This window comes from Mesocricetus auratus, unplaced genomic scaffold, assembly GCF_017639785.1.
Source record: "Mesocricetus auratus isolate SY011 unplaced genomic scaffold, BCM_Maur_2.0 Super-Scaffold_100013, whole genome shotgun sequence".
Taxonomy (NCBI): Eukaryota; Metazoa; Chordata; class Mammalia; order Rodentia; family Cricetidae; genus Mesocricetus; species Mesocricetus auratus.
Genome location: NW_024429196.1, coordinates 29,597,499 through 29,612,314, shown reverse-complemented (window position 1 = coordinate 29,612,314; position 14,816 = coordinate 29,597,499).

Genomic DNA, 14,816 nt, shown 5'->3' with positions numbered 1-14,816 from the left:
AACTGGAGGATTATGCTACCCAGACTCACAAGAGCTCGGTGTCTAGCTGTAGGGTCCAATGGAGGTTGATCACACTTCTGATCTCCACACAAGAAAACATCAGCATGGAACACCATGCAACAGCAGCTTTATCCAGACCACACAGTCAGCCATGAGCATCATACCTTAAGAAAGTATACAGAGAGCGGCACACAGTGTGCTTTCCAATAAAAAAAAAATCTTAATTATTCAGACACATGTATCTTCTAGACTTAACCCTTGGAGGCCTTACAGTCTTCAAAGGAAAGAGAAGATTCTTCCACACTGTGCCTTTCTGTTATGGAATGTATGTTTATAGAGGGCCCTGGACACACACACACACACACACACACACACACACACACACACACGCACACACGCACGCACACAGCTCCATACACAAGCATATTTCCATTTCTGACTGTCCAAAGGTGTGCAAGTCATGGTCTGTGTATCCCACAGAAATGGCCCTGAAATGCCAAGAGCTCCCCCAAAGAGAACCAAGTTCTAGAGAAGCAAGGACATACTAGCTAACACCATTGAAAACTCTTGGGGCAAGGGGTGAGTCACTGGAGGAGTTGAGGGGGTAAAAAAACCTATCTGCCCATCCCAAAGGAAGGCAAGTCTGAGCAGAGGCTGGATAAGTTATATAAAGCCATGTCAGAAGCTTGAACTCAGGGGCTTCCCTTCAAGACCTTCACACGTTAAGCCTCTGCAAGGAATGCACCACCCACCAGGCCTACTGAGCAACCTCAGAGGGGACTGTCTTCCAATAAAGTACTCCAGTGCACTGGGAACAGAGGGCTGTTGAGGAGGAGGTAGGGATAGGGTGATGCTTCTTCTGTTTCTTCCCCCAGGAATGCTGACACACAGCTTCAGACAGTCACTGAAAAGGAGCCGGCTGCCATTTTCATGAGAAGTGTAGAAACTCTAGAGTCTGCTCTCTTTCCCTTCAAATGCTGTACCTCAGTATCCTTGATTGAAAACAGCCAGAGTATAAACACCAGCCCTTACTGGGTACTTAAGTGTTTGCTAGGCACATTGATTATGAACCCATTTAATCCCAAGGGAAGCATGAGGCAGGGTGGGAAGTAGAATTAGCCTCCATGTTTTTCTGGCTTTTGATATCTTTTTTTTTTTTACAGTCAAAAGGGGAATCCAGTGAATACTGAACACCTCAAATTTATTCTTCAACATTATTTTTTTTTTATGAGACAGGGTTCCTCTGTATTGTTTTGGAGGCTATCGGTTCAGCCCAACCTCGAACTCACAGAGATCCGCCTACCTCTGCCTCCCGAGTGCTGGGATTAAAGGCGTGCGCCACCACCGCCCGGCTATTCTTCAACATTCTTAAGTACCCTAACCAAGACGGGGACATGGCAGAAGAATTCTACTATCATGTATAAGGAGCAAACAGACTTTCTTCCCTTAATCCTCCAAGCCTATGGTAAACACACTGGTTATCCAGTCTTCAGGATCAAGCGTAAACACAACCTGAAGCCAAGTTTGTTGTTATATAGATAAGGCATCCACATCCTTCAGTAGCCACTGGCTTTTGATATCTTAAGCCCCTAAGAGAAATGGAGAGGTAGAGTAGGGGAGAGAGAGAGTGACATGAACAAACTTGAGGGGAGAAGGATTGCCCCGGAGGAAGATTTCTCCAAGTCTAAAGGAAGGAAGCAATGAAGGAAACGGAGAACAAGAGAGGAGTGTGGGAGCCCTCCGGAGATGGCTCAGCAGTCAGAGCGCCTGCTGCTCAAGAGTAGGATGGGGGCTCAGACACCAGCGCCCACATGACAAGCTGGCCACATGCTCGGCACGATCCCATGCACTGAGGAGGATGGAGACAGGAGTGGGGGCAATGGGCTTGCCTGCCTGCCAGTGAACCTGGAAAAATTAGACTAGAGACCCCACCTCAAAAAGAAAACACTAAAGTAACGAAGTGATAGAGGAAGATGGTGTACCCCCTTCTCTGTCCGCCACACATGCAGGTGTACCACACATGCACGTATACCACACATGCACACACTGTAAGATTTTTAAAGGCGGTGGTGATACTTCAGTGATTAAGAATGCATACCATACTGTCCTAGCAGAGGAGCAGAGTTAGATGCCCAGTACCCACATGAGACAGACTGCAACAGTCTATAAATATAGTTCCAGGGGGAATCCAACATCTCTGACCTCTGCAGGTACCTGAAATCACATGCACTTACACACACACACACACACACACACACACACACACACACACACACCCTAAAAATTAAATCATAAAAGTAAAAATGAATCCTGAGAGTTGAGGGTGAATACAGAAGAGAATGGTAAAGTAGTTCTATGCAAGCATGAAAACCAAAGTTCAGACTCCCCAGATTCCACATAAAAATGCCCAGTGTAATTACAGCCTACCTGTAAGTCTGGCCTCGGAAGGTGGGGCAGGAGACCCCCACGACAAGCTGGCTAGGGAGACCAGCTGTATAAGGGTGCTCTGGGTCTGAGTGAGAAGCAGTGCTTCCACAGATGATGTGGAAGAACAATGGAGAATGATTCCAACAGCAACCTCACGCCTCCACAAAGCCATGCACATGGGTGCACAGCCCTCTACACACACATGCTCACACATGTGGAATACACATACACACACACACACACACACACATACATGGAAACAGAAAAGGAACAGGAGGGTGACTTCTCAGCCTGTATGCCTATGCCCACATTCCCAGCACTCCAGCAGAAAGAACTGGACTCTAAATGACACCAGACAACCATGGGCATCTCATCTCTACTTTGTAGCTAACTGAATGCACGGGGCCATGTGAATCTGTACAAGTCAGTTGAAAGCTCTTGCCCTCTGTGAGCCCCTAAGATTACACCACATTCTTTGGGTAGAGGAAGTAAAGTCTGTGAAAGAATACCAGGATCGAGTTTCCCAGAAGTCTGGCAGAATGTGGGCAGGGAATCAGATGTTTAATTACATTAGAAAAACTAAGTTCTCTTTCTTCTACAACTGAGTTTTGGGAAGAAAGCTTGCATATGCTATTTATCTTTACCAACTTAGAACCTAGTCGTAGTTTTCCTTTTTTTAAACACAATTTTAATTGAATATTTGCATCCCAACCCCACTCATTTCCCAGCCCTTCCATATCTGCCTTTCACTCTTGTAACCACCCCCCAAAAGGAAAATAAAACATAAATAATTTTTAAAACAGCAACAACAAAACTCTTGCTGACCCTTCTGGGCACCAACCTCTGTCAACTGCAGCCTACTGGGCACACACCATTCCACTCCTCCATCTTACCTGCCTCTCCATCACACATTCATTCATCGTAGTGGCACTGACATTGGACATTTCCGTGTGTCACCCAAACAGCTTTATTTGCAAATGTTCACTACAATGAGTCATTAGCCTAGCTAAAGGTTTCTGGCTTCTGCTATACCATCAGTACTGGACCCTCATCGAGACTCTCAAATATCCTGCTGATGCCCTGAGTCATGGAGATCTTGTGTTTATGGATCCCCAGAACCAGCCCCTTCTTGGGCTCCAGCACTCATAGATGGGTAGATGTTGGAGTAAACCAACTCAAAGCCCTGGGTCTGGGCCTGGATGGTAGCTGAGTTTGTCAGCCCGCAAGCTCTCCTATGCCACGGAGTCCAGCACTCATGAGTGTGGCCATCTTTCCCGTGTTCACACCACTGGGGTCACCTCTCCTGAGCCCTTGCCACCAGGGCCAGCTTAGAAGGGTAGCACCAGCTCTCCTGTGTAGCAGTAGTAGTAGTTGTTGTTGTTGTGGTTGTTGCTGCTGCTGCTGTTATTGTAGTTGTTGTTGTAATAGTAGTTTTCTTATGAGTATTTATTGAATAGTAGTCTGATCCAGAGTGAAAAAGACTGTCATTGAAACATATCAGATATTCAAGGAGTGTACAGAGAATCCTGAGATACACAGATCTGTTTATAATAATCCTATAACATTTAGATACATTTTGCTCTCATCTTCGCATAGTGGTGTTTCCAGCAATTATGTGACATGAGATTTTGTAACTGATTGGATGAGAAAGGAGATATGAAACCCCTGGTGTCTTCCATTAATCCAGATGTTAAAACAATTTACAAAATATAAGATAATATCACCCTTTTTTTAAAGATTTATTTATTTATTATGTATACAGAGTTATGCCTATATTTATGCCTGCAAGCCTGAAGAAGGCATCAGATCTCATTACAGATGGTTGTGAGCCACCATGTGCTTGCTGGGAATTGAACTCAGGACCTTGGGAAGAAGAGCCAGTGCACTTAACCTTTGGCCCATCTCTCAAGCCCCATAATTCCACTCTTTTCATTGATAATGTTTGTGGTGCTGGAAGGAACTCTTCACCATACTAGAAGACAAACATAATCATCAAACCAACTACAAACCCTGCAATCTACAATAGTGACCTGCCTGCATGATTTGCTGGTATAATAGTGGCCTAAACATTGTGGGAATAGACAACCACTATCTGATGGATTTAAGGTCCATTCCATGAGAGGAAACCCATACCTAACACTGCTCAGGTGGCCAAGAACCTGAGACTACATATGCTATGGACTAAGGGGAAATACTAGTAGTCTGCTAAAGCAATGGTTCTCAACCTTTGGGTCACAATCCCTTTAGGAGGTCACACATCAGGTATCCTGCATATCAGATAGTCTACATTACAATTCATAGAACTAGCAAAATTACAGTTATGAAATATCAATGAAATATTTTATTTTTGAGAGTCACCATACCATGAGGAATTTATATTAAAAGGTCACAGCATTAGGAATGTTGAAAAGCACTGTGCTATAGGAACATAGCAATAAAAATGACTCCTAACAACATTCTGTTGTACCCATAGACCAGTGCCTCACTCCACCATCATTAGGGAAGTTGCATCATACAGTAGATAGGAACAAATACAGACACCCACAGCTGAACAATGTATAGACAGTGAGAGACCTTGGAACACTCAGTCCTAAAGGCAATACACTCATCAAATCCAGCCCTCAGGGTTTAAGGAGCTATGCAGACTAGGAAGAGGAAAGACTATAAGAGCCAGAGGGGATGGATGACACCAAGTAAACAGTGTCTTCAGACACAATGGAACTGAAGCACGTATGACCTCACAGAGACTGGCAGCAGGCATAGGGTCTGCATTGGTCCAAAGCAGATGAGGTCATATCACTGAGAAGGAGGTAGGGAAGTAGGCATGAGCTCCCACCCCTCACAAAGCTATCTGCAATTAACAACTTCTTGCAAAGGAAAAATTAGCTTTCTCCAATGGAGTCTCCCTGGATATGCAAACCACACCTAAGGGCAGGTCCCATGCTCAGCTGTAGATGGCCAATACAAGACAAACTCAATAGTACTTTTGGAGATTTTTATGTCACATATTGCTTTGCTTTGGCATTTTTTTTAAACCTTACTGGTCTTTTGCTTATATATTATGGTTTCCAATTTTGTGTTTTTATGGGTTTTGTTTGTGTGTGTGTCTGTGAATATATGTTTATCATGCTTTTTCTTTGTTGTTTGTTTGTCCTTGTTTTTACTTTGCCTATTTGTTTTTTAAAGAGAGAGAGAAAGAAGGAGTTGGATGGGTGCAGAGGTGGGGAAGATCAGTGAGAAAATGAGGGAGGGGATCCATAATCAGAATACATTGTTTGAAAATATTTATTTTCAATTAAAAAATAAACAAAATAGAGTAATGCTACTTTTCCACTATTTTGTAGCTAAATAATACAATTATCATAACATATTTTATTATAATACTTTCACTGTATTAATAAATGCATGTTGTGGTTCTCAGTTGTATTTATTAACTTACTTATTTTAAAACAAGTCTTGCTATGTCATCCAGGATAGCTTCAAACTTACAGTATACCTGCCTAATTTCTCATCTTTGCATGTGTGTTCTGTCTGTCTGTCTGTTTGTCTGTCTGTCTGTGTGTCTGTGTGTCTGTATGTGTGTCTCTCTGTGTGTATGCATCAATGCATAAGCCCCTGTGTATGTGAATGTAGAGGCTATAGGTAAACATCTTCATACTGAAGTTACTCTTTACTTTCCGAAACAGAGTCTCTAACTGAATCTGAACTCACCAATCCATCTACAGTGACAGCTCAGCAAGCCCTGAGGACCCTCCTACTTGCTCTTTGCTGTCGCTGGGATTACAGGTGTACACTACTATGCCCAAATTTTAACGTGAATGCTGGGGGTCTAACTCAGGTCCTCATTATTATATGACAAGAACTTTATTCACTTAGCTATCTTTACACCTCTCAGATTTAGTTTTTAATGGCATATATCAACAGACACAATTCATACAGACAATACCTTGTCCTAGATTACTTTCTATTGCTATGGTAAAATACTCTGACCAAAAGCAATTTAGAATAAGAAAATGCCTAGTTTAAATTTCCAAATAACATCCTATCACTGAGGCTGTGGGGAGTCATGGCAGGAACTTTAAGCAGAAACTCTTTGCTTGTTCATTTATTGGCTCATTCATGCTCCTGCTCATCTAGCTTCCACATATATACACACCTGCCCAGGGATAGGAACCATCCACAGCGGGCTGGACCATCCTACATCAATTAAGACAATAAAGACCATCTCTCACAGATATGTTCACAGACCAACCTGATACAGACAACTGTTAACCAAAACTCTTTTCTCAGATGATTCTAGGTTGTGTGAAGTGGAAAGTTAATGCTGACTAGGATAACTCCTTTGGGATCATCATCAATATTCTAGGGTCTGGAGATTTGACTCAGTAGGTGAAGTACTTGCAGCTCAAGCATAAGGACCTAAGATGAATCCCCAGCATCCATGTCAAAAGTTGAACATGGTGACATGCACTATTAACATGGTGACATGCGCTTATACTCCCAGTTCTGGAGATGCAGAAACAGAAGTTTACTTTAAGTTCACTGGCCAGCTGGTCTTATCAAATCTGTGAGCTCCAGGTTCTGTGAAAAACCCTGTCTCAAAAATTAAGGTGGAAAAAACAGCATAGTGACAATGCTAGCTGACGAGCCAATGTGGACAGGGGAAATTCCACATGGCCCCACCCCTGGCTGAAAAGCTACAAGAGGTCAACACTCCTAAGACAGAATTAATTTCCCCCAGGAAGAGTTACTACATAGGATGTCTGATCCCCAGTCCCAAGTGGTCAGCCCTGGACACAAGTGCACACAAGTGTGTGTTTAGGTTTTACATTGTACACACACACACACACACACACACACACACACTTAACAATAATTGTAGCTTGCATAGTAAAAACCCAGAGACAGATATTGGGTTTCAAGCTGAATATCAGAAAAGCAAAGCAGCCAAGACTGGGGCAATCCTGACCTCAACGTGGCTGGAGACTAATTGCCCTGAGACTGAATACTGAATGCCCTGTTCCTATCTTATATACCTCTCTAGTGCTGGGATTAAAGGTGTGAGCTCTGTTTCTCCTTTAGACTGATTCATTTTCATGTAGCCCTGGGTGGCCTTGAACTCAAAGAGATCCATCTGCCTCTGTCTCCTAAATCCTGGGATTAAAAGTGTGTGCCACCACTGCCCAGCTTCTATGGCTGTCTAATGTAGCTGGCTTTGCATTCTGATCTTCAGTGACTTTATTAGCTCATAAACAATATATCACCACAAATAATAATTAAAGAAGTGACTGCATTTTGGAGGGGTAACATTGAGTGTTGTACCTACATTACTCCCTCCACCTGCAGTTTGAGCAGGTGGAGGGAGTAATGTAGATACAGCATTCATGTACAAAGTTCTCAAAAAAATAAATTAAAAAAAACAATAAGGTGGAGAGTATTAGCTAGAGATACACACCTATTTAGCCTCTACTACACACACACACACACACACACACACACACACACAGGAACACAAACACACATATATACCACATGCATACACATACATACTTACACACAAATAATTTTTTAGAGTGCAAAAGGTTCCTGTGGGCAACTTCTTTGGAAACCACTAAGAGAAAGAAACAGCAATTTGTAGGAAGGCTAGGAGGGCAAATCTACAACTGACTGTTTGACCTTGAATAACCATTTAACCTCTCTGGCATCCTCCACCCAGCAAAGATGCTGGATCAGATGAGCTCCAAATCCCCCCCTTTTTTTTTCTTTTGGTTTTTGTGTACCCATGGCTGTCCTGGAATTCACTCTGTAGACCAGGCTGGCTGCAAACTCAGAGATCCACCTGCCTCTGTCTCCCAAGTTCTGGGAGTGAAGGTGTGTGCCACCATCACCAACCTCCCTTCATTTCTTATACCTCATTCTTGGTTCCTTCTCAGGCAGAGATCTGAACGGGAAGTTAAATAAAGTCGAAGGCCCTTCCTGAAACCTGGCTCCCCGAGGACACCAAGGGAATGCCAATGGGTAGGGTTTGCAAGCTAAAAATAAGTGCCCTAAGACCTGGGGGTCAGAGGGTTCCTTTCAGGGCTGGAAGAGGAATGATGTCAGTGCCTGGAACAGTCAGCATTCCTAGGCAACTCAGGTCTATGGGTGACTTCACAGGAATTCATGATCCTTTTGTGCCTCCAGAAATGTCAACACTTATCTCTGCCTGAGCTCAAAGTATCTGTGCATGAGTGTGTGTGTGTGTGTGTGTGTGTGAGTGTGTGTGTGTGTGTGTGTGTGTGTGTGTGTGTGTGTGTGTGCATGCGTCCACACTCCATCAATGAGAAGTAATCCGATTTAGACTCTAACATCCTTTCCGGGAAGACTCACAGAAAAACAAAGCTCAAGTCTTGTTTTTCAGTACCCACCCCTTAGACCCACAACCTCAATTGGAGAAACACTAAGCAGGGGGAGGGCCTGTAGCCTCCAGCAGTGCCAGTATCCCTCCCTGCTCAGGTCCTCCCTGCAACCTCCTCCGCTATTGCTGGAGCTCATGATCCTTCATGGGGTTACTGGAAGCCAACTCTGAAATGCTGTTATAAATATCCAGTGATAAATAAACAGGAGTTATTTCTGAAATGTACCCCAGAATAGCCAACTGCCCAAACAGTCAACGTTGTACTTCAGATCCTGGGAAAAACAGAAATGTGGGTATGGTTTATATTTCCATTGCCTGAAGCAGAATCATTGGTCAGGTATGTCTAATTTTAGTTTTCTGTTTCCATTCTTTTCCTCTTATGTTGAAGAAAGAGGGAAGAGAAAGGGAAGAGACACAGAGAGAATGAGAATAAAGGACTGTTAAAAGAGAAAAAGGGACCCCCTGAATGGGGGTATCAGTGAGGAGGCCTAGGTAATCTATTGAGCCTTGGGCAGTAGATCAGTATTTATCCCAAGTATACACATGGACTTTGGATTCCCATCCAACAATGTGAGATGCACTCTCACCCTGAACTCTTGGGGGAGGGTCTAGGCCCTGTCCTGGATGAAATGACAGACTATGGACACCCCCATGGAGGGCCTCACCCTCCCTGGGGAAATGAGGAGATATTGGGGGGATTGGGGGAAGGGCACAGGAGGAGGGGAGGGAAACAGAGAGGGATCTGGAACTGACTTGTGAAGCAACCTTGTTTCTAATCTAAATTTAAACTTAAAAATAAATAATAATAAAAAAGAATAAAATTTCATTATGGCCTTTTTCAAGCAAAATAAATAAATAAAATAAAATAAAAGAGAAAAAGGAAGATTCTATTAGTCAACTCTGGTGCTTATAGTGGTACCAGAAAAACAAGTCTAGATCTTGATACTCTCTTGTCCCTCTAAGTTCAAATTACAAAGATCCAAGATGGTAGAATGTTCTAAGTTTCCAAGTCTTAAAAGAATTAATGATATAAGTAACTGAGATTAAGCAGAAAAGCCACAATGAAGCCCAAAGCTAACTTGAAGCATCAGAAAGGGAGTTAGGAATGAGGAAGAAAGGTCTGGATGTAAGACCTGCCTCACAAGAATCCCTACGCCATCAGTTATGGTTCTGTTTGTTATTATGTTATTATGGAGTTGAATAGACCCAATAAATTCTCTCAATGCCCTGGCTGGCATTCTCATCTACAGAAACATCTCCGCTCTCCCCTTTACTCTTAAGACTCAGTAAGTTGAGCATATCACTGAGTCGTTGTTTTCTAGGCTGGGTGAGTGAGCTATGCTGGCAAGATTGTTCCTCTTCTAGGGAAACAGAATCATGCCCTAGCTAGGTGTCTCACAGGAAAACAAGGCTGAGATAGCTGAAATTCCTCCAGACCAGATCCTCCAGGGCCAGGATAAGGACCAAACAGTCCTAACACCAGCCAGATCCTGCACCATCTGCCCAAGAAGTTGGATTTGGAACTCTCAAAGACATCTTTGGATTGCATAACCCCTCATTTGTTCCTAATCTGCTTTCTTCAAACCCAACCTTCATCCAAGCCAGAGCAACTCCCCATCTCCCTAAGTGAAGTTGGCTTTGCACATTTTACATATTTGACCTCAGCCTTCATGGTCTCAGCTCTCCCGAAAGGTCCCATTGGACCTGTTTCTTCACTCACTGCTCTAATCTAAATCTAGGTGCTTACAAACTCAGCCATACCCTTCACCTCTGGAAGAATGTGATCCACACATTAGTGCTCTGCTTTTAAAGCTCCAAACACACTATTCTTGCTTTATCCTCAGCACAGACTCAACACCTGTGGGTTTCTCCACCTGGTGATGTGTCTACTAGAAGTCAGGAAGTCCACTCACCTTCCGGAGAGCACTAAGCATGTAGTCATAAAACCTTAAGTATTGTGAGAAATAATGGACTCAGTGAAGAGAGAAACCACTGCATAGTTCACTAACGGCCTTTCTCCAGAGCTGTTCTCAAGACTGACAGAATCCTTGACCATACTATCCCAGAAAGCTAACTCTCCAGAACTGCAAGCAACTGGAGCTTCAAGAAAAGTTCACTTGTTGGGTCTAACAGAGTGAATTTTTTTTAGTGAATAATAAATTATGCCAAATTTGAATGCCAAAAGGAAATCATTGACATCTGGTAGAAACCACAGTAGCTAGGTGGCACACATCTGTGATTCCATCCCTTCAGAGTCGGAAGCCAGAGCTTTAAGAGTGTGTACTACACAGAAAGATTTTCTCAAAAAGATAGAGACTGGAGAGATGATTCAGTCAGTAAAATGTTTGCTGGACAAGCATGAGGACCTGAGTTTCATACCTGGCACCCACATGAAAAGTCAGGTATAGCAATGTGAATGTATAATCTCGGCACTGGGGAGGTGGAGACAAGGTCTCGGGCCTTACTAGACATCCAGTCTAACCATATCAGCAAGTGCCAGGTCAGTGAGAGATCCCGTCTCAAAAACTAAGGTGGAAAACCTAAAGAAGAAGTGGCCTTCACACACACACACACACACACACACACACACACACACACACACACACACACACCAACAGTCATACTCACATGTACATGCACATACACCACACACTGTCTCTCTCTCTCTCTCACACACACACACACAGAGTCATATGTACATGCAAACATCAATGCACACATACAGAGATTGGTTACTCAGTCTTGTCTGGCCTCAAGGAAATCATATAACTTCCCAATGTCAAAAAGACTGTTCTTTCATTCGCCAGTGTCACAAGAATGGCCCTTGGCTAACACTGGCATGAACATTAAGATGTTTATCAATATCTCTACAGATTCTTAAGACATTCACATACTCTCTCATCTGATTATTCTTGGACAAAAGATTTGCAAAAGGTCTCAGAGAATTTAGAGCATAGTCTGTGATTATGGAGCAAATTTAAATCAACTGCCCCAAATGAATCTCAAACTCTGATGTTTATTCATGAGTCTTCAACCACATCCCAGCTGTGTGCTTCAGCAAGCTCCATAGAGAAAACCTCTGGTAACATAAACACTTTCATCCTAAATGCAATGAGTTTGGGTAAAATAAACAACCTCCACTGAGGGCTTGTTATTATAACTCTGCCTTTTATATTAAAAGCTACTCTGGGGACTAGAGAGACTGATCTGTGATTAGTAGCACTTGCTACACTTGCAGAGGACCTGAGTTCAGTTTCCCACAACCAAATGGTGTTTCACAACCACCTATAATTCCAGTTCCAGAAAACCCGACACCTTTTTCTGGTCTCCAAATGCACCTACAGCAATATTCATATACACACAAAAAAAACTTTAAAAACTTACTATGCTTAATACTATCTTCACACTGTGAACAGTTTCCTACTGGTCATTCTATGGTAGCTGTTTTGTGAGTGAAATTAATCTATTTCGTTTTGTATTTTCTTTAGTGCGTTACATTCTTCACATTTATTTATTTTAAACATATATGGGGTTCAGAGGGCAGTTTTTGGGAGTCAGTTCTTTCCTTCCACCAAGTGGATTCCAAGGTCAAACTCAAACCATCAGGCTTGGCAGTAAGTGCCTCTACCCACTGAACCATCCCACAGGATCCAAAATGAAACAGCTCTTTAGCATAGGACTTATTCAGATTAGAAGACATAGTTTACACCATCATCATACCCTATAGAGTTATGGGTTTTGGAGACCATTAAGTAACCTTAAGCACTAAAATTTGAAAGCCCTTCCTATCATTGACTATGACAATTTTCACCTTTTATTGAGTTTAATGTTGTGCAGGGTATTTCCAAAAAAAAACCTAAGTCTACTGTGCTCAGGGTTTTTATTTTGCTAAGTGCCTCAAACCCAAAAAGAGAAGCTCAGGTGAGCAGACAGGGAAAGCACACCTGTGACAGCTTCCTGGGCACAGCAACCCAACTGTATGTCCATGCAGTCCCATGATAATGAGTGAACAAAGACATAAAGAGGTATGAGTTGAGTCACAATTTCAGTTTTAAACAGGGAAGACAAAATTCTAATTGTCAAGGCTAAAAAGCTGTGAAACCATTCACAGTCTAACTAAGAAGGAAGAAAGGGGAATTAAAGATAACTGCCATTGGGTGTGAAAAACAAATAAATTGTTTCTTGAGTTTGCGATTTGTATGTTGCTTTACAAATTTTTTACAAAGCACAAGACTTTGCACAGCCGAGTAAATGGCCAACTCCAAGAACACTGCAACCTTTCACTATTAAATTATCATCCCTCCAAAGATTTTCTCCTTCCTTTCTAAATTACTGGTGTATGGGATAAAGATCTCCAAGAGGCAGCTCTTACTTTCTTGGGGTTGGATCTTGGAGAGCAGCAAAAATGGTCGTAGTGCTGACCTCGAGTTATCGGTTTCTCATGTAAGTGATTTCTCCCTAATAAAATAACATATGACATCCCTATCCAGAGTATGGTAATGTTCCTCTTACACATGCCCCTATACTTTCCTCACTACAATTGACTGAAAGCCCTCTGAAACCAGGAGTCAGAACAAGCCTTCCCCCATTAGGTATTTTGTCACAGCTGAGGAGAAAAATAACCAATACAGGTCTTATTTTCAGTACCATAAATTGGTGGCTTATAAACAACAGAGATTTCTCTCTCATGGCTGTAGAGTCCTAAGTCATAAGCACAGGAGCCATCGTGGTCAGATTCTGGCGGGGTCAACCTTCCCGGCTGCAAACTCCTGACCTTTCATTAGACCCTCCCATGGTGGAAAAAGTGAGAACTCTGGAATCCCTTTTAGAGGAAGACTAACCCCCTCTTGAAAGCCCCATCCATAGGACCTAATCATCCCCCAGAGGCCTCACCTCCTCATACTGTCACTTCTGGGTGAGGACAGCACCAGGAGACAGACAGAGAGGGGGGGAGATCCTGAAGCATTAATACCATTTGGTTTCTCTCATGACACTTAGGACAGATTCTCAAAGCTCTGAACCATGTCTGGACGATTAGTGTAAAGACAGTAGTGGTTTCTCTGGCTTTGAACTCAAGATTTCTCTGAAAATGTTCCCTGCTGTCTTTCCATGCAGTGCTAGAGGGAGCTGCTGCTGGAATTAACACTCTGAAAACACTGCTTTAGTGCTGGCTATTTTTCCAGGGTTGGAACAAAATTCATTGTGCAAAAGGCTCACCATGCACTCTTCTATTTACCTCAAGTCTAGGAATGGATAAACACAATTTCATTCTGTAAATCCGAAGTGTGGCTCCCCTGGGTGGTAGGAAGCAAGTGGGAATCCAGAGACTCTTGGGATGCAGGTCACTTGTGGTTTCACCAGCTTTGTCTAGTTATATGTCAGCTTTGCAGAATACAACAACACATAGCTTTCCCTAAAACATCTGATGAAGTTAAGACAGAGAGAGACACCAGCATGAACAAAAAAACTCTACAAATGTTGGAGGCTCCTATAGTCTGGGCTCATCTTCACCTCCGAAGGATGGCTCTCTTCTCAACTCTCCATAATGATAATAGTGTTTTATTTCTCAAATCACAGACGATCTGTCTTGACTTAAGGAGAAACAAATTATCCTAGATTCTCATTTCTTTATAATCCAGTGCCCTAAAAAGATTGTGTGGTGAGTCCTCTACACCCTCATGAAGTAGACATGTGATGCATCATCCCCTGGGAAAAGGTCCTTTCTTTGCAGACATGCAAAACAAGAAATAAAGAATGTACATGTTCCCTGTCAGGAACCTCCCCACCAGCCATGAGGTCACCTCACTGCAAGATTCTGCTGAAGAAGATATGGAATATGAAATGGAAACTGAGGAATCCAAGCAATAATCCATGGGCAATGTGATCCTTAAAACAGATGAAAACACCACATTATCAGTAAACGAAATGCTACTCTGTGTAAAACCTACTAAGCAATCTATATCACCACCTACAAAAGAAAACCCAGTTTCCA